This window comes from Larus michahellis, chromosome 3 (genome assembly GCF_964199755.1).
Source record: "Larus michahellis chromosome 3, bLarMic1.1, whole genome shotgun sequence".
Taxonomy (NCBI): domain Eukaryota; kingdom Metazoa; phylum Chordata; class Aves; order Charadriiformes; family Laridae; genus Larus; species Larus michahellis.
In genome coordinates, this window is record NC_133898.1 from 42,762,145 (window position 1) to 42,784,278 (window position 22,134).

Genomic DNA, 22,134 nt, shown 5'->3' on the forward strand with positions numbered 1-22,134 from the left:
CTGCAAGCATCCCCCAGAACAGGGCTGATAAGCAGGAAGAACAAACCACAGTGACCTGTAGGACGGAGCTAGCTGTGCACCGCACACAAGGGAAAACAGCACAGGGGATATTTTGGCTTCTCTGAGCATGATACCTTATTTCTTTTGTGCTGGACAAGGCAGCTTTTAGTATTGTTCTTACCACAAGCTGTGGCACAGAGCCCAGATACCTCCTTCCACTGCAATTGCTGCTTAAGCCGCTTCCTGGCTTCCAAAGTGCATTTATACAATCCATTTAATGATTTTATTAGCAAATACTCATTTATTAGGGAATCCTCAGCTAAACAAACAAGGAAGTCATCCTGTTTGCTGAAAAATAACCTCTTTCACAAAACTGAAGCCTTTTAATACTACTCTTTAGCATTAACCTTTTCCCTATCCCATTTTTGTGTTAGGGTTTCACAGTCCATTCTTAATGCTGCCAAGGCTTCATGTAGCCCACTGAGGGTAAATGAGGGCCATGAAGGCTTATCACTCTGCGAAATGTGGCCTTCAATTATAGGACTATAACATTGGGAAGGAGCGCTGGGATATATTCTGGTGTTTTCTGTGTTCTGACCCAAGCAGAGATACTCTCCATGGAACATCATAGTACTTAAAGGTAAATACACTGAAGTAGATAGCTGACTCCTGACCTCCTTTTGTACTGAGTTCTCCACTCTTCTTTTTTTCCTCTTTATCAAGGCACATCATTGTAAAAATACCATAACGAGGAAAACTTTTCACACAGTATTGTTCTGAAAAGAGTCACCTTTTTCATATTACTGTAGAGTTGCCATAACAACTTGATGCAACATCTTATTTAATAATCATTCTCTGCATCCTTTTTAGCATTTTTAGTTGTCATGACAACAACATGCATTTTATTTCAGGCCTATTTTCCCAACACTCTTAGATGTGTTTTGGTTGCTTTGAATGAAATCAGACTCAGCCTCCGCTAAAAAGATCAGAAAGAAATCTGATGCAGTGTCTAGGAAAGAAAACATCTTCTTGGAAAAACATTCTAAAGCTGTTGTATAACACATAACTGTGTCTTTCCTGATGTATGTATGATTACTTTAACAAAAAGCTCAATGCAAATACTGTATTTGAGAACTGAATGCACAGAATGGAGCTATATAAATGTCCAACATTCTGTCTAAAATAAGCAATAGCTATTGATTTGAAAAGAAAAAAAGAACAGAGTAGTTTAAACTAAGGTATGTACGCTTTCAATGTGTAGCATACGGGGGAACATATTGGCTTCAACCTCTCCCAGCCTACTGCTAGGTCAGATATTTATGTTAGATCAGAGTGCCATCAAAGCCCAATAAGAATGTTATTTTGCACTCAAATATAACATTAATCTAGAAAAATTCTGAGCTTCAGTGTAAAAAAAACCAAAATGCTGTGGTAATCTGATATTGATCTAAACTATATGCTGTAGTGGAGATTTACACTTCTTTATTTTTTGTTATGAGGTGCTTGTTATGAAATAGTGAGGTAGTTTGCAAAAAGCTACCCAGTCAGTGACACTTTTGCTGTTGAATGTCAGAAAAGAGTTTACAAATTATAAACTGAGATTTGTAATTTACAGTACCACAAGCAGTAAATTCATATCACTCATGTAGAAGACAGATCTCAAAGTTCACCATGGAAATAATTGTTCACAGAGATGTCAGGCCAAAAACTGAAGTCGTCCTTGTCTCTTTTTCCCTTCCTGCTCTCCCTGTCCCCCTCCATTGACACCAACACAAACTTTGTTACCTGGAAGCTACCCATTTCCTTCTGAAAGGAGTGTTACTATCTCATCACTTGGAAGTGCAGACTGCAGAGATCTTCTTACAGTGCTCAGCCTTTTGCAGCTGTCTGAATTGTAAAATATTTGCGAGCTGTGAAAACTTAAGATCATCCCAAAAAGATTTCCAACCACTTCCTATTACACATCAGAATACACTTTATGCATTTGCAGTCCTTACAAACATTTTCTCAACCACGGGAAATGTTTTAGCTTTCCCTGAACATTTCAAGCTTCTTTCCCCACAATGTGAAATTTGGAGTCATCCAAAGTGCAACATGTGGTTTCTAGGGTGCAGTAGCTGTAATGGTAGGAATGGTGAGGCACATATGTGTAGTTCGGGAGACAGAGATTATGAATTTTAGAGATATGAATCTTAATTTCCATTTTATTGCTTCTGTGAATTGGTATCATGTGTGCTCTATACAGGTGCAGCTTGACTACCTCATTAACATTTCCTTCAGTTCTAATAAATCCTCTTATCCAGGCCTCCTACTCTGGGTCTGATGTTTCTTTCTCAACATCCTACTTCAAAAGTGCATAGCAGAAGCAAAAACATTGAAAAGAAAGGGGTTGTCCAATTTTTAGAAACATGGAGAAAAAAAATGATGCAGAAAAGACTACAAAGGAAAAGGCACAGAACGTAACAAACATCGGGTATCTTAAACTTTTTGTTAGCAGAAGAGCTATGTAAATATCACCAAAAATTAAAACACAGAATGTTTTGTCACTTATTATTAGTGAATTCAGTAGACTAAAAATTAATAATCTGGCTAAAGAACTAGCTGAAATTACCTAAACAAGATGCAAGAAAAGTATTATAAGCCCTCATATGCCCAATTGTTAACTGCAAACCATGTGAGATTGGAAATTTCCGACTGGTAGAAATCCCCATGGACATTTCCCGGCTTATAGACCGATACATAAAGAGCATGGCAACAGACAGTGACAGAAAACAGTGTACTTTGTACGAATCCACAACGTGCAATTGAGAGACAATTTAAAGATAAACTAAATTAACATCTGTTTGGAAGGGAAAGAGTGAGATAAGAGGGAAGTGAAAGTGAGTTAATATAAAAATCTTTCTGGAGAAAATAAATCTGTCAGTTATTTAAATCTTGCTGCTTGCAACTATAAAGCTACTACATGCAAAATCTGTACTGCTTATTATTTATCTTCAATTCACTCGTGACTCTCAAAATGCTCTTAATGTTACCATTTGTGTTAAAATACTCCAAAGCAGCTTGCTTTTTCTCCCCCATCAACAGTATTTCTTTTGTGTAAATCAAGAATTTATTTAGGAAAGAGATCAACGTGAATGCTTCTTATTAAAAAATACAGTTGCTCTAATTATGTTTTAAGGGAAACAAATGTTCATATTCTTCCTGAGCTTTATATTGGGATAAAAGGTAATTGATAAGAACCCATACCAGTTCAAATGCACTCCCTCCTCCTCAAATACATTTGTACGGCTTTATTTTTCAAGTATCAGGAGTCTTACCAAAGGCAATCCAGTTTCTGTGCTGCTACTTTAGCTAGGTGATAACAGTATTTCCCAAACTCAGTTTTCTTTCAAATCATGAGTATCAGTGTCTGCTCAGACTTCCATTTTGCATTCCAAATAGGAAATACTAACTCTTTAGTTTATAAAGGTGCAAATCTCCATCAGTGATCACTTCTTCAAATGAATTCATGGCATACAGAACATAAGAGGAAAATATTAGGTATCGCATTTTTATATCTTTAAGTTCTTCAAGGTTCAAATATGAACATTTTGCCTGAATATTATTCCTCCCCTGCAATAATAAATCTGGTTGTTTGGTTCGATCAGTAAAAATAAAAGAGAGGAAAAAAAAGAAAAACATCTGCTTTTTCATAACTGCTAGCTTTACAAATCTTTAAACTTTCTGATGAAATAAATCTGAAATACAAGTTACAGCTTCTTGCATTGCTTTTACAGTGCCAGCCTGTTGACTGCAGCCTACCAGATGTTGGAGAAGGGAATTTAGTTTTAGATAAATCTCGTTTTATTTCATCACATTACAAACGGAATTGAGAAAACACTAGAATTTATTTTTTTTTTAAATAGACAAATTTAGAAAATCCTAATTATCTGTAAGCATTTACATATGTCTGCGGGCATGTGGAAAGAACAGGCAGGACATCATGTCTAAGAATAAGAGGTTAACAGTCCTGCCTCCTACAATACCTTAGTTCACTTTTAAGTGCTTATTATTGGAACCAATACAAAACAATCGGAAGGGGAGGGGGACAATGAGTAGGTAAGTCCATAATAAAAAATAGTTGTAAACATTCAACAGCATAGCTTGACTACGATAAGTGTCTTCCTCTCAAATTGCAATCTTTGGATATGAAGCATAGCACTGGCCAGCCAGAACCTAGCACAGCTCAGGAAAAAAAAAAAAAAAAGAAAAGAAAAGAGAGAAAAAGAGGCACGTAGAGTGGCTCTAGGAAGCAGCTTCTGCAACTTCCTGACCTTTGCAGATGAGACAGGTAGCCAAGAAGTCTTAAGGAGTTGCCTACGCATTTACTGGGCTGTTCTAAATTGCGTCAGCCACAATAAACTCTAGCATGACAGTCTGGCAGGTGGAGATTACCAGAATGTACCAGTGATACAGGAATAACCCTTCTCTTTCCAACTCTCCTCAACACATATAGCTCACTAGAGTATACCTTAATGGCAGAAAAAAATTTATAAGTTGCCTTCTTAGCCAATCTTTACAGCAGTTTCTTGCTGCTCTAGCAGCATACGATGAACCCAGGAGGTGCCAGAGACCGACCCTTAGGGCAGTTTCTCAGTTATGCTGCTCTACAACTGCACAACCAAACTGACAGAGAAATAAAAGCACACAATTCTATTCCCACTCAACCAGGACAAAACCAAACCAGTAATCTCAAAAGCCCCTAGGTTCAGGTGATGGCAAGACATGCCTTTGAAAAAGGGAGGCAGGCATTGGGATGTATGGAGGGTGGAAGGAAAGAAGAGGGCCACTTCATGCCTGAGAAAGTCATCTGAAGAAAAGTTGATGCATGTGGGACAGAGTCCATGTCATATTAACCCCTATAAATGACTCCCAGAAGTGAGAACAGAAAATACAAATATGGAAAGAGATAATAAAGGGATTTTGAGAGTCCTGTCCCGGCATCTGCTCCTGTGTGTGTTATGCAGCAAAACTTCATCATTCCCAGGCAACGTCCACAGCAGTATCTCTGTCAATCATAACAGACAATAAAACACAGCTCCTGGTCACACCTTTTCCCAGACAGCTAGGAAGATAACTTTCTTAGAGTGACAGAAGTCTTTATGGGGCAATATGCTTGCATTACTTCTAATAATGTAGAACACCACTGCATCTGATTACTACTATTTCCATGGAAAACAATGGCTCTTGTTCACAGTAAGCAGAGCCAACATTATTATTATGCAGAATCACATTCTGTGTCATGGCAACTGGGAATTTAATATCATACTGCTGCCTTTTTCCAATGAAATGATTCGCTGCTTTGATAGCAGCGTTAATTATACCATTGACAGAACTGCAATTAAATTAACATGATCACAATTTACCATTGACCAATATCAAGCAATTTACTTCAGACAACTGCCAATTAGTTAGTTTTCCAAAAACACCCTCCAGAAACATGATTTGCAAGTTCAGCTGTTAATCTAATTGAAGTGCAAACAGTACTATCATTACTTATCCAAATGTTATATGGTCTAACAGGTCACTGCTGCCCTTTGAACACCTTGGAGTCTTCACTGTTTACCTTTAAGCAGATATGAGGAGAGAGGGTAAAATGAGTACTACCAGTACCATCTCCTTTAGAAAAGCAAAATTGATCCCAGCCCCTGGCATGTTTTACTGTAAAACACTGCAAGAGTTACGAGGAGATGAATATAATCTTACCGATCAAAGACCATACAGCAACTCACAGGGAGTAAGTGTTCTGTTCAGTATTTATTTTGAGCTTAAGTCAAATTGAAAGGACACTGAAATTCTATAAGAATTACATGCTTATATGGCATAATTTTTTCAAAAACTAAAAAATTTTTATCTCAGAATACTGACTTTTGCTGCTTTCTACTCTGGGTTTCATTTCTTGGTAATTTTGTTCATTTATAAGCTCTTTTTGGAGGTTCCAGAGCCATTCTTTCTGCAATAAGAACTACCTAAAAACTTAATATTTTGAGCTATACTTACTGTTTAGAAGGTTTTCCCTTACTTAACTAAGCCCTTTATATTTTAATCTGTTTAAAGAATCATTACTAATTTTTTATTTTTTTTAAAAAACCCAGAGCAAGTAAGATTGGACTGTAGAAACATCTGTTCCCTACAGTAAGCCAGCGTGATGATGGCAAAACATTCTACCAGGTGTGAGAGTACCTTACAGGCACCTCTGTAACAGAGTGTTAACACCCCAGGCATGAGCAGTATCTTGCATTTATCTGAATGTGCTATGCAATACTGCAAGGAGAATAAACGGGCTCTAAAAGAAGTTGAACCTAACCCATGAGGACTGGAAGAATTAGATTTGATTTGTGATCTCTATGGAAAAAGAGAAAGTTTCAAAATGGACCAGTTTTGTTCCCACAAAAAAAAAAAAAAACAAAAACACAAAACATTTGCAGGGATGTAAGCTGGATCAGAGCTAGCGAATCAAAGACCTATTCCACAGCCTGACCTTTTAATGTTCTTTTTCCTGTGTAATTTTCAAATATTTACAGTACTCATCCAGTTTATGTCTCCTATTGAATAACATCACAGCATGGTAAGGCACACTGTAGTTATCAATGCAGAATCACATGTGCTGTAGGTAGTCACGTTATATAAATATTAGTCTGAAATTTAGCACAGACAGGTTAGGACTGATTCTAATACTGAGTGAGACATTTTTAGAGAAGCTAGTCAAAGCCCTGATTTCACCCTCCTTTGAAAGTTTCTGAAAAACAAGAAAAAAAACACTACAAAAAAAAGCAAAATAAAACCCAAACAAAAAACACAAAACAAACAAACAAAAATACAAACAGAAGACAGAGTGGCAGGATGTCTTGCAAGTTTACTAAATACATTGCTCCTCTTCAATAACGAGAGGATAATAGTACCAAAAAAGTTTCTGGTGCTTTAGCATATCTGTTCAAGAACACAAAATTAATTTTCCCTACTATCCCTATTGCTATGAAAAGCCCTTTCATAGCAATAAGGATATTTCTTTTTATTTTATAGATTCCTTTTAAAAATAAATTAATAGATAAACCCATACTATAACACACTTCCCAAAACTTTCCTGTGGTGCAAAGCAGTATTGAAGAGCAAACCCTAAATGCCAACGGAGGTTACACCTAGCCCATTGACAGAACCACAAAACGTTTACCTTTCACTCTGATATGCCTACATGAAAACATGTTTTTTGAATTTGCATTACTGACAGCACTCATTTTTAAAATACAGTCTTGCACATGTTCCTCCCCTTTCCCTTCTCCTGTTACACCAGCACACACTCACCGTACTCCTCTCCTCTGCCCTAATTTGAAAACTTACGTGAGTGACCAATTATGCAAGATAACCTGAGCAACGGTGTGCAGCTTTGGACAAGAGTCCTCATACTGCAACAGAATGAAAAGCAACAGCATTTACAAGTGTCATTTTTTCCCGGGCTGTCTTGCTACCCTGCATCACCCACTAATCGCCTCAGGGCTGCCTTGGTTCTCACGTGAGCTGGTTCTCCTTTCCAGATCCCACAGGCATTGCATCTCAGCAATTTTCCTCCCTTCTCCTGTCCCCCACCTTCCTTTGCTGCAGGCTGGGGGAAAAGGCAAGGGAGAGAGAACCAAGCAAGAAGGAAAAGCCCTTCCCAAGGTCCACTGGGAGGCAGCTGAAAAGGCATCCTCCTCATTTCTCCCTTGGAAACATATGTAGCACCCTTTTTCCTTGAGAGTCTTCAAAGCAAGGCAAAGCACAGTTTCTCTCCCGTGGGCATCAAATATCAGAAAATCAAAAACTAAACTAACTTTACTCCTAAATACAGGTTCTGCTATTTTGAATAACACCTTTCAGATGTAAAGCAAATAATATGACATTGCTAGGTTAACATAGGCAACAAAAGAAAGTAGTAACTCCTGAGGTCTGATTATTCATCTGGGGGGATTTCTGTTTAAAAGACCAGCTGATCTATTACATTTCACTCACCCTATAAGAAGCACAAAGCAAATGTGTTCCATAATGTTCTTCATCTATTTACTATGGTCAGTCTGAGAGCACATAAACTCTTGTGTCTCAGGTGAACAATTTAGTCTCCAATACAAAATCCAGAGAGGTTGTGGACAGTCCATAAAGTGTTCATTTCTCTCTTACGCTATTAAATATTAATGATGAAATAAAAATATTATTATACCAGTTCACAGGAATTGTCAAGCTTCACTGAGGAGAGAAGGACAAAAGATATTACCATTTGAACATGATGGATACTATTCAATCATGGCTAATAAGTAATGCAGTAGCTTCATGTTAGTACTGTCATCATTTAAGTGAAAAAAATCCACTTCAAATAAAGTTGGCTATTTTCACATCCCAGACAATTTCACTCAGGACATTGCACCAAAGTTATAACAACTCAGAAAGCCTTGGGACTGTGGGCAGATTAACCGTAAAGATAATTACAACGGAACCCCTAGCCCATGAACCACAGGAACCTATTTAGTATCTCCAGCATTCATAACACTCTGAAAGTACTGACTACACTTTGAGCCACTTTACAGCTAAGAGGCTGACCTCAGGATCAAAAGGAATTACTCACTTGGAAAAGGGACGTTCAAACAGCCGATGCTTCAGAGTATAACTTGGTGAGAAGTCCTGTTCAGGCTCTGTGTCTGCTGAAACAAATCAAGAGAACAGCCAGCTTTAGTCTTGTGTACTTGCACACATGAATTGAGAGCTTGTTCCGTTAAGTGGTGCCACTGAAATACACTGTCTGTAAAGAAAATGTTGCTCTGAAACCCACTGGCTCTTTCCTCTGACATTAAAAGACATCAGCTTAGGCCACAGCCTCATGGTATTAAGTACAACTCATTAGGATTGAAATCTGATCCAAAATATATCAGTACAGACAGGAACAACTGTTACCTCAACAGACCACACATTCATCTCTCTGTGGTGGAATCATGTGTATTCCTGCTGTGAATTTTGCAAATATTTATTTGGTTGGTATTTTTATTTTCTTTCAGCATTAACCAGTGTTTCACTTACCTTATCTTTCATCTGGCACACTGACATGAAAATCAAATAAATACATCTCCAAGACTTCAAAAATTTCTGCAATTTCCTTTAAAACAGAATCCTGCTTACAAATGAAGGGTTTATTCCAGTGATTGCTATCTAAGCTAAGGCCAGCAAAATTATTGCTCCAAGTAAACCGGCAGCATGAGGTAGGTAATCTTTTTTCCTGTTTGCCTTCCTCACCTCTTGTAAGGTATTTGTTCATCTGTTCTTGGGCTGTGTGAGACTATTAAATTACTTGTTGGCAAAATATTTTGATGGTTGATCATACATTCTTCCTTGCCTTTAGCTGGTCGTACTAGGGTAACGTATTATTCCTTTACTCTCTCATACAGATACTTCTATAACAGAGAACAACAAAAACTTGCAAACTAACAGTGGTTAACAAACGATATATTGTAATTCCCTAAATACCAGTATAAAGACAAAGCTGTTTCCAAAACTACCCACTAACAGCCTGGCCACTTGATCAGCTCTTTAGAAAATGAGCGTTCAAAAAACTTCTTCCAGCTACCTATGATCTTGTGCTTTAAAAAACACAGCAAATAAAAAGCAGAGGCCTTAGCTGAAAACACAGGCCTGCTGTAACAAAGATTTATATGAGCTCATCTGCTCTGTATGTGTCACATTGCAAAATGGCTAGAAGTACAGAAAAAATAAGAAAGTAATCTACAAGCTCATTAACATGTTTTTCAAGAGATGCTGACTTATGCTCTCATCCATCCTTTTGATTGCAGCAAAGGATAATTGTGTAAGAAAAGAAACAATCAGGAGGAAGAGGGCAGGCTGTATTTTTCTGTCCCTATCCATCTTCCGTTCCAGCTCTTCAGTGCAGATCTGCATGTTCCCCAAGGAGTTTGTCACTTAAATAATAATAAAAGGTGGGATTCTCACAACATCAGTGGAGCTGACTAGGGCAGTGCTCCGTAAGAAGACTCACTGAAGTGAACGTGACTATTTGTAAAGCAAGACAGTGCCCAGCAAGAGTCAAAGCATCAGACTTGATATCACTAAAAGGATTGCCTTTGGTCATCAACTTCCCCAGCAGCTCACTGGCACGTGAGCTCATTCTCAGGCTGAAAGTTCTCTTCTAAATCACTGGGGCTTTGCAGGTTTTGTGGGTTGGTTTTGGGTTGTTTTTAAATCTCTTGAAATGGGCAACTTCTAAGATTTAGTGGTTTAGCTGAACTGCATACCGGACAGCACAAATCATTCAAGTCTGCGTTCTGTTGAAAGGTGAAATAGATTTCAGGCACAGGATGCCTGGGAGGCTCATTTGGCAGCAATAGTGATACATGAAGTTCTTCAGTAAAAAAATTTTAATTGAAAAGATGCCTGTCTACTGAAGGTTTATTTAAATTACATCAAACAATTTAAAAATCTACAACTCAGTGATGTGTCAGAGAATACACGCTCTGTTATTTTCAAGCCGTTAAAATCACTGGTCCAAATGCTTCCTTCCATTTTCTGCCATAAATATGAAGTAAAGTCCCTGCAGCCAGGGGAATTATCCCACTCTGTACTGCTGAAATTGAGATCAAGATTCAACTCATTATTTGTCATTAGCAAAGAGGAGGAGGAGGACCCATGTTTTTTCAAAATAATAAACAGTGATGAGCACAGTGCTCCATAACACATCTATTTTTATTTTAAATGGTTTATCCATGGCTGAAGAGCTTGAAGAAAATTAAACTTCATCAAAAATCCTATTCAGGCTTTCCAAACTGGAATGAATAGTCTGTCATTTTACTTATGCAGCTCTTTCAATTCTGTGCTTATGGAACAGTGGTTTTCTGATTTGTTTCTTCCAGTGTGGGCTACTGATTGTGTGCTGCAGTTAAAGCCTCTTCATCTCGAAGAAGAGTTATTACTAATGCATTGTGGGATGCCGGAGCTACTGTTGAGTGTCCAGTAGCTTTAGCAGTTCATCAGACTGAAACTAGGAACACACAGCGGGTGGGACATCTGCCTGGAAAGCTACAATAGCATCAGTCAAAGACACACACACAAATTATAATAATGACTCATTATAAACTCTTTGTGCCTCTAGAAGAACACACATATCACAGCTTGCCATCTTGTTATCATCAAGAAAGTTAAAATGCTGCTTAAAAATGGGTGAGATGTATGTTCATGTAAACATCCATATTTATCGGAAAGGAAGAAAGCGACAATTAAACTATATCAAAGTAGGGGCAAAACACAGAACACTGATGAAAGAGAAAAGCCTCTTGGGACTATGCACGTTGCGTTATGCAGAAAGTCAAACCAAAAGCAGCTCTTTTTTTAGAGCAAATATGCGAACGTGGAAATCCATTTGTTTTTAAGGGAAGTGCAGTTATACAGTACTCAGTGGCGATAGGAAAACTACGCAGTCTTTCACATTATATACTTTTTCTTCGTATATCACTAGGATTTTGCATCCTTTAGGTCATTGTATCTGTTGTCCAGGGTCCTTCTTACCCATTATATTAAGGCCTAAATTTAAGTCCATGTAACCTGTTTCCATTCAGGGCCTTTTCTCTGCCACATTTGGAAGAGTGTTCTAGCATGTTGTAAGAGTTTGTGGAGTCACAGTCCACAACTGCAAGCACGGGATTTAGAACAACTTTGTATTACAGCATGGATTAATGTTGAAATAACAACTTTGATAAACACTTGAACAATATAAGTTTCAATACTTAATAAAAAGTTGAAAGGAAGCTTTATTGACTGGAGGTCAGACAGGCTGTGAGACAAAAATTCTGCGTTATGCATCCCTAGAACCCTTTAATCCCAGTCTGAACTAAATCCAGGAATATTGGACAACCATGAAGTCAAAATGACTTTGAAAAGTATTTGGCAAGCATATACCCTGTCCTTAGCCAGGTCCTTCCACTCTCAAGACAGAGACTGTTAAATTCCAACAGAACACATTCTGGAAGGTTGTCCAAAATGTATACTTTACTGGGGACTACAGCTTTGCAAGGATATGATTTCTCGGCCACATCAAACAAAAGAAAACATGGAAAACAAAAAAAAAACAACCTAAAATTATCTTCTTTGAGGCAGCTTACACAAAACATCAAGTTTTGGAAGCGAGGTGGAAGCTAGTCCTCAAGACATCATTTACAAAACAAAGTTTTATCAGCAGTCTATGCTTTGTGACTCTGCCCCTCACCAAGAAGGCAATGTCAAAGGCTTTCCACCTCTGCTGCTGATATCCTATTAGCAACAGAAACATTTACAGGAGCAAAGGCACATAATCAAATTTCTTGATTGCTCTAGCCCATTGTAGCATCACTATCAAGTAGTGCAAGAAACTCACTTTCCAAAATAATCCTTAGATATATAAATACTGGCCAGTGAATATCCAAGACAGGGAAAAACAGCACCCTGACAATGGGCTTGCCTACGGTCAGCATCATGGAAACACTTTTCAGCGTCCTAGTGAAAGCCATTTACCAGTACACAGTATAAATCAACCACTTACAGCTTTCGCAGCTACTTTGTGCTGGATGAGAAGTGCCTCTCCCCAGCTGAGCCATCTGCATGCTATCACGAACACAGCCAGCACAGCAAAATCCCAGTACACACAATGTTAAACCCACTGTCACCTCAAGGGCAACTTTTGGCAAACACTCCCTTTTATATTAATCCAACTTTTCCTTCAAACAAAGTGGTGATCTGTTTGTCCACTGGCTTTTCCCAGTTAAATTCCTCTGAATAAACTGTGCACCAAATAAGAACTGACAACGAGCAGACATCAAAAGTGATTTAGTTCTCCAGACTGCTTAACTACTGAGCAGCGGGGCACAACAAAGGAGACGTGTGGATTCCCTACACAGCAAATTTGCGCTTTTAAGAAAATGTGCCGCGCAAGTGAACTTTGCAAAATAAAAAAAAAAGGTTAAAAGAGAGAGAGGAAGGGAGAAGGACAAAAAGGGACGTTCTGTTGCTTTCTTATGAGAAGAAGAAATAGCTTATAGAAACTAAGAACACGAATGAATACTTGAATGGCACGCAATGAAAAGATACCAAAAAAAGAAACCAATCCAAAAAGAAAAAAGGCATTAGTATGGAGATGCCTGAACACTGAAAAGGAAGCATACATCCAGAAGGAGAGTAAATAGTAAATGATTTACTAGTCATATTTTTTTACCAGATTGGTGAAGGAGGCTAACAGCACCAAGGACCACCAACCAACCACCAGCCTCCAGACACCACCTAAGACCCTTCGCCTCACTCTGAAGAGCTGTCATGGCACAATGGAGACTGGTGGCTCCCCAGGGCGACAGTGCTGGAGCCAGGACCTGTCTTCACTGCCCCAGCCAGGGGCAGGGCAGCTTGGGGGCAACAGGGCAGCCCCAGCCCTGGGCGTCAAGCACCTCTCTGTGGTGGATAGTTATTAGCGACAGTAAAGAAAGAGCCTAAGGCAAAGCCTGACTGCTCAGGGGGTCAGCCCAGGCACGTGCTGGCATTTAGAGGAAAGTTCCCAGGCAGCAGGCACCGAGGTCTGTGCTCCCCGAGACTGCCTCTGGATGCCACACAACTTCCCCAAAGGCTGCCCCATGTACCTGTACCTTGCAGCACACAGAGGCTGTCTCCACCTTCAGAAGCAGCGCAGCCCATCAGCAGTGGATCTGCGTGATAAATCCCTCGTACCACCTACTCTGTTCGGGCACCAGCAGGGCCCCTGGTACCCGAATGACTTTTGGTGCCCATGAGGGCTCTCCCAGCCCCCAGCTTGCAGCTGAGCTTCCTCCCAGCAACACCCAGCTTGTTCAGCCTGTGTTCAGACAGGTGAGGACACATACCAAGGCACCACAAGCAGGGCTGGCAGAAGACTTGCTTCCATAGATGCAGACTCAGATACAGCTGCAGCCTATTCAAAGAAAACATGATTTGAAGCCTATTCAAAGAAAACATGATTTGAGCCCACAGAATTCACTAGCATTCACATCGAACAGCATTGAATCCAGGCCTTTGAGAGGAGGTGTATAAAACCCCTTTAAGCACTACCCCATCACAGTGACATCCCACCCATCTCCATAACTGGAAGGTAGTTTAAACCCTGCCTCCTCTTTCAGTTCTTCATTTCTTTCTCTGGAGGTCGGAATGAAACCCAGGCACACACATCTCCCTGGAAGAAAATGATGTTTTTATTTATGGAAACATATTTCTAGATTTACTCCACAGAAAGTCCAATCTTCTTTCTCTTCTCTCCCAAGAAACACCTTGCATTTCAAGCCAGCAGTCCATGATATTCGCACTATACAAGATCTACTTCAGACAGTAGGAATTGCTTTTCACCTTAATCTCAGTGCATTTAACAGGAGGAGATAATAGGGGTTTTTACTGTTAGCTTGACTGACTACTGCACCCAGCAAAGACCGACAAAAAGTGGCATCTTGAGGTTACAAAACTAACAGTAAGTCGTCACAGGTTGGTTATCTCCTGAGTCACAATATTTTTCTTAGCACCCTTGCCACTATCAGGTAGCCTAACGTCCACTATAGGGAACAACTACTGTTACTTAAAGTAGTACTGTTACTTACTTAAAGTAGTACTGTTACTTGTGGAAAATATAAACCTAATTGAAGCCTTAACAACATGCTTTGCTCCTATGCAGATATGTCTGGTAATAAGACATGGAAAGACAACAGAATCACTAGCAAGAAATGGGCAAAATCATAACAGTTTGAGAAGTTCTCCATGACACATCTGCTGTTCTTTAAATGAGACAATCTGTTCATTGCAGGAGCTGCTTCCTGAAATCCAAGTTTTCTCTTCTAATGCCAACCACTTCCAGAATTACTAAAGCTTCGTTCATTTCGTTTCTTCTGGCCCTTCTTGTTCAATATTTATAAGAGTCATTTCTATAGCCTAGAACAAAAAAGCACTTAGGACTTTGAAAAGTCCAGGGCCAGTTTCCATAAGGCATTAAAACAAACTTTTGTGATAATAGCAATAGTTAATACAGTCACAATCAAAATCCTGTTCAGTAAGTAGTATAATTTCATAGCCCCATAAAACCAGATACAAATGTGAGCTCCCTCAAGTGAGTCTTATTCTTTTTCTCCATTCTTTTTTTCCACCTTTTATTCTGTTTTCCAGATACCATCCTCCCTGTTGGCTTCCAGCAGCACTTGATAATAACATGAAATTACTGTGATGCTGCCATGCTTTAACAAAGCCAGTCCAAACCACTTTAACCTGAGAAGCTGACCATGGACGTATTCTCTCCTGTAATAGCAAAGTATTAAATATTACCCTCCCAAAGAGTGAAAGATAATCAGGTTCCTTATTTTTAGAAAATAATTTCTAGAGAGCAGAAGACAAACAATTTTATGACAGCACCACATATACATTCATGTAACCTACACAGACTATTCCTGTCTGGCATTTTTGTCATTTTATTTTCTCTGTGGGATCATTTTTATTTTTTTTCAATAGAAAAAGAAAACGAAGCATTTTAATACCTTTACTTTTTCCCATTAGAGGAGAACAGTTATGATTTGGGGTTATTTACAAAGATGCTGTCTTTGAATAATACTAAGGGAAAAAGTTTTAAATGGATCAAGGTATTGGAAACTCATGGCTTGGTCTAGGTAGTCCTTTTCTGCCTTACTAGTCCAGACTTAGACAAACTTATCTCAAGTAACAGTGTCATTGGAGGGATTCCTCTTACCTGTAAGGTCAATACAAGAATTCAAGAGAGTAGTAATACATTTCAATTACCTGATGGGTTTTTCCAGTTAAATATATATATATTTGTTTACTCCATTCCCAAGCAGAATCTCCAAATACTCATTTCATTCAACATATTATCTTCTGCAGATCCCAAACAAAATACAGACTCCCTTCTAAGAGCAAAAAGGTCAGCCTTCGAGAAGAGCAGAGATATCTCAGAAGCATGTGCAACACCTCCTTCTCTTACAGGAGGGACTTAAATCCAAAGTCTACCTCACAGGTAAGAACCCCACCCAGAGTAGAGAGTTGCTCTCTCCCATCTTTTTAAGTATACCACACGATGTCGAGGAGCTCCCAACAGCAAACCCTCAAGAAAACTCCACATTCTGTTCATGTCAGACGAACACTTGAAAGACAACAGAATTCACATATAGGTCTATACAACTGCTACTGCTCTCATTTTAACTCTAATACTTCATATGAGAGAGCCCCTAAGAGAGTGAGCAATGAGAATGACTGTTTCTTGATGGTTGGGAAACTCGCATAATAGGAAAGAACATCGCCATTCCATTCTTCAGTAAATAATTGTCTACACAAAGCAGAAAAATCAATAAGAGAAACAAAAAAAAAAATTACCCCCAAATACTTTCTGGCACATTCCTTAATACAGTCTTCTTGAAGACAAGGGACATGCTGGTTTATGTGGAATCCAAAAGGAAAAAAAATATTTTATCTTGGCATCGACTTCCTGAATGCTTTCATCTGCAGTTACTGGATGAAGCCAGACTCTTCTTCCAGCAGCCGTCCAGGAAGTCTTTTGGAAAAAAAACAAAACTGAAAGTTTTTCCCCAGGACCGCACCTGATGCCTTCCAGTAACTAAGGGGCATTCAATCCATGTGTCAGACTAGAACTAGTCCAAAGTAAAACCTGCTGAAACATGTAGTGCAGATGCCAAGTCTTCATCATCAATTAGTTTGCTTTTCAGTTCTGCTTCTATTGTGCCGCGTTATTTTTTAATACAGATATAAGTCTAATACTATTTTCTTTCCTGGGCACATATATTTGGCAAATTCAAACCAACATTGTGAACAGTTTTGAAACAATAAAGCCTGCACTTTTGGATTAATTTTAAGGTTTGCCTGAAAAGGTTTATCTTTTCTAAATTGGCTCAGAGGGGTTACCAGAGCTAAACTGCATAAATAGATACCAGCACAAAAATAGTGCCCACTAAACTTGGAGCATTCACATAAGATTTACGTTGACACAAAATGGCCAGATCAGTTTGTAGTGGGTAGCAGCGTTGCTGGTACTCTGGAAAGAGTCCAGCAATTCAACAGGCTTGGTGGTTTCAGCTAGTCTAAAGAAGGGTAGGAAAAAGCAAATAGGCTATAATAAAACAAAAATTAGCTGATCGGGGTTCATGCCAGTTAGCAAACACATCACTAACAATTAGAGGAAACAGTTAACCAAGTCTTCGTGCTCCATGTCAAGTACAACAGAGCAAAGACCACATCTACTGAATTTTACTCCTACTCACATTTTTCCTGTTCAGTGAGTAAAAAGAGAAACTGGCTGCAAATCTACTGCCTCACCAGAGCTGTTTGTTTCAAGCAGTATTATTCATAAGCAGCTGAAAGTGCAGTAGAGAGAACTCTGTTATTGCCCCAGGTGGTAACCAAGAAATCAAAAGATAAGTTTTTCCTCAGCGCATTTCCAGAGAGCACAAAGAAAGATTGCACGGTCTCTCTTTGCATTTGCTCAACCCATGCTGGAAACTGGAATGAGTCTTCAAGTTATCATTAGAATATAAGAGAGAACCTGAAGCCTGTCATAAAAGAATTTGTGCATTATCAGAAACTTGTTACCTACAAGAAAAATTGAAACTATGTGACTTTTTTTAAATGGTGCTGATTTAAAAGCTGCCGACTAGGAAAAATAGTCTTAGAATATACTGATATTTGATCAACTTCTGAAAGAACATAAAATTCAGCATAACTGAGGTTGAATTTCCCATTAAAATGACTGAGAATCAAAAAGAAACAGCTGATCTTTGCTAGTGTAACAGAACAAAACCAAGCTAGACATGTTGAAAAAAACCAAAACCTTAAGAATCTAATTAATCTCTGCGAATGCCTTGCTAAAGATCCTATTCTTTTCAGCTTTTCTAGTATTAACACTACATGTAAAATGATAATACTGAGCATTTTATTTTCAAATAGAAAGATTTATTGAAAATTTTTGAAGTGATGCATTATCAAGTGTTATTTGCAAGCTAACCACGAAAAGCCAAAGTCTAATATCAGAACTGTAGAAGTAACCCAAACAGCATCCCTTAATGGTCCTACTTACCAAAAATATTCAGAGCAGATTAGATCAGAGTAAACACCTTTTTAGAACATTTAAGCAAATAACCTAAATTGAAAACTGAATCCAAAAATCTGCTCAAGAAACAGCAATTGAGAATCTTTGAAGTGCACTCTGTGAAATTATTCTGTCTCACTATTTTACTATGAGATACTACACAGGCACCCATCGTACAGGTACACCATACCATACTCAATCATCTGTGTTGGCCAACTGACACTTGAAAGGGTTAAGTCAAGTGGCACATCCATTTTCTAGTGAAGAGTTTCATTATCTCATGTACGGCTTTCAAAAAAAATAATATTTAACTACTACTGGGTTTTTTCCCCCCTTCTGCAAAGTATCCAAGTTGTTTAGGATTTTAAACAAAGCCTCTCATAACTTCCCAATGAGCTGCTAAATCATGTATCACTTATGTAAAAGTTCTTAGGGTTTTTTTAATTATTTTCAACAATTAAATGTATAGTGCCTTCTTTTAACATCTCTGTTTAATACTACCAGGTAAAAATACTTGCTAGTTAATATTATACCATTCTTCTGACATAACTGTCCTGAGAATAAGAGCTTCCGAGTCATCTTCTTACGGTTTGTTTTGCATCATTCTCCTGTAATTTTGAGTCTCTTATGGAATTATATCCTTCTCCATTTTGCATGGGATTCTTTTCATTTAACTCTAGCAGTTAAATGCAAGCAGATGCCTAGAAGTTAGGTGTCATTTACAGGCTATGGAAAAAACATAGAAGACCCCCTAATGATTCAATTTATCTTGAGCACCCACTTAAAGCAGAGGGTGATTTGTGTCTTCTATATCTCTATCCCTGACTAGCAGAGCTACTTTTAAGAAGCTAAAGTCAGACAAGATGAAACCCAGTGCTAATGCCTTACAGTTATATCTGCATCAGCAGCTAGCACGGTGCAAGAGGAGTGCATCTGGGGAGCAAAACACTTGGTGCTGAGAAGCACGCTTTCACATGAGGTACACTTCAGGGACAGAGGGGAAGCAGTATCTCACACTTGCTGCAGTCTGTCCCCACAAGCTGAAAGTCCATTAGCAGCTGGAGCTTATTTAGGTGTATTCCTGCAGCATGTCTGGCAGTTTAGTTTTATCACTAGCTTCCACAGCCCAAGACTGTTCCACAATAAGAACCCAAATCGGTAAGAAAACTCAGGAGGTTCAATTTAAAAGCATGTTCTTCATGCAAACTAAACTGCTAAAATGTAGATATATCCTCAGTATTTGTGTACTTTAAAACACGACCTTGGGCTTGTTGGCACGTTCAGTCAGTACCCTGCCATCCAGGCAATTACAATCCCTTTGGTAAACTGCCCACTCTCCATATCAATGCTGCATTTTTTAACCTTATTGCTTATGTTGGAGTGCCTTTCATTAACACATGGGATGTACGCGATGTTTTGAATGAAGGCCCAGCACCAGCAATACCACTGGTCTGCTGCCCCTGATGGAAATGCCTTGCCCATTACTTCTGCGGTTGCATCTGACACCTTCCTGGTTATATATGGACATCTGCCTCTCTTGCTCCATGGATGACTGACTTGAGAGAAACAGCAATGAGACAACAATACTATTGGCAATAAAGTGAAAAGCTGTTGGCGTGAGTTGAAGAGTGAAGGATTCCAACGGTCCCATTTTCTCAGATACATTACTCTTGCTTTTGACCTTAATGAGTTTTTCTTGCTATTCAGGTTTTAAAAGCCTCTGATGAATGTAAGGGCAAAACATTTTCATTTTCAATGAGAAATCAGGCCAAACACAGTATGAGGCAAACTAAATTGAAAAGTACTCGCTGGGAGCAAAGTAAAGACTAAGAACAGACACTCTGAATCACCTGATGGTGGGTCTCACTAGCAAATGTCACTGCTAAATCAGGCATCCTTTGTTACCATAGGCAAGGGATTGCATTGAAAATTTAAATCTCACAAAGGGAAGCATTGATTTTAGAAGAGAAGATAAAGACCTATTAATAACGAACCCATCAACAATATAACTTCACGGATATTTGCAGTATAAACTGCGTGCCTTGCATCCTTTGGGTAAGCACAGACAGCCAAAGGTCACTCAGCTTTGTTATTCACATCAGTGCATTTCACTTAAGAGGCTCTTCTACCACTCACAAGAAAGAAATGCACATGTAGAAATCAGTGTTTTGCATGTGGAATACAGTCACCAGCATGCTCTTTCATTTCAGGAATGCTATAAACTTAAAATTTTTAACACAGTTGTAAGCAGTAGAGTGATTCAGCAGAGCAATAAGTCACAATATCTCTTAGCAGGAGCAAAGACAGAATTGGTATTTACGTCTCCTCTTGCTCCATTAGGAAAAGCTACTCTTATCACCAGAAAGGTCTATCTATTCCCATGCCTGCACTCTCACTTCCCCCATGGCCCTTTCAGAACCACCCTATGACCACCTTCACAGACGAGGAGAGAGAGCAGTTAGAAATCCCTCCTGGTCCCTGGACTCTCTCAAGTGAATTCACCATTCCCAGAGAACATGTGGAGAAGGCCAGCCATTAGATCTCGCTGCCTTCACATCCCAGCAGCTTTCTACTCCTCTGTCTACTTTATCGCTTGCACCTGGAAGTCAGAAGGGGTAAAGCAGTCTAAAGTAGAACCACCCTAACCTTTACATACCAATACTTATGTTACCCTGACAGCTCTTTCCCTTGTTGTGCCCCTCAGTAGGGGTTACATCAGCCCTCAGAAGCAGCAGATCAGACTCAGAGATAACAAAAGTAGCATGTAAATTAGGTGTTTGCATCCACACCGATGCTAAAGCTATCTCTGCCACACACTAAATTCAATGCCTTGAACTTAGGTGAGGTCAGACCGAGCTAATGACAGCAACAAGCTCAGCACATGGCTGAAACGCCTTTCCTGGAAGCTTAGGAAATTCTCGACAGCTACCCCATGCTACTGTGCTCCTGCCAAGGCAGCTAATTTAAAGTTAACTTGAGTACGCCCCACTGCGCAGTCACAGTAGCAACTACTCAAGAGTTTACAAACCCTAAATAAGAAGTTACATCTTTTCTTGTCCAATTCCCCATTGCTCTGTATTTTGTCACTACTTAACTAATGAAAAATGATCATAAAATATTGCAGTTCTATCTGAAAGCACTTCATTATAATATACATGTACACACGATTCATGTGAAATAAAGCTTTAAGGATCTATTATGAAGACTCAAGGAAAACCAGAATTAAATGCAAAAGCTCTAATTCAGATCTCTTTTAGAGGCTTTATATCAGTTTTCCATTGATATTAGTGCATTACTCCCAATTTACACTAATGTAAGTAAAGCGGGTGCAGGCCCAAATACTATAAAGAGACTGAGTCAACAAAATAGCAAAAGAAAAAGCAAATTACATAAACAGAGGAATCCTTCAAGCTATGTAATTTGTAAATTTGCAGCCCCACACATCATATATTGCTGCATTTATTTCTATTACAAAACAGTTTTTAACCAATAAAAAAAAAAAATTGCCCTATGGAACTAAACTAGAATTTTGAAGACTAAAATCTGTCAGGACAGTCCTGAGAAGCAGCAAATCAGTTTGTGTTTCACAGGCAATTTGAGATCTGCCCTTGACAGTCTTTAGTACTGAGGCTTTTTGCTGAACTCTACCCTAAATTCTAAACCCAGAACTTTATAAATTTTACTGAAATTTTTAGTTTAGAATTATTTAGTGGTGTTGTCAGCTCTGTCAGGCTACTGCATTCCTGTCTTCACATACAAAATAGAAAAGGTGACAGTTGCCTCTCATAAAATAAAATGCAGTGAATTACTACAGTAAGAAAGTATATTGAAATAGAAAGTGCAGATTCGTGTCAATTTATTCCAAAATTGCATAGAAGGACATTTTTCATCATCACTAGAGCATCATGCTAAAGCTTTTGGCACGTTACTTAGTGTTCTTTCTACTGACTACCATAATGCGTCCTACTACCCTTTTCTTGCCTTATACC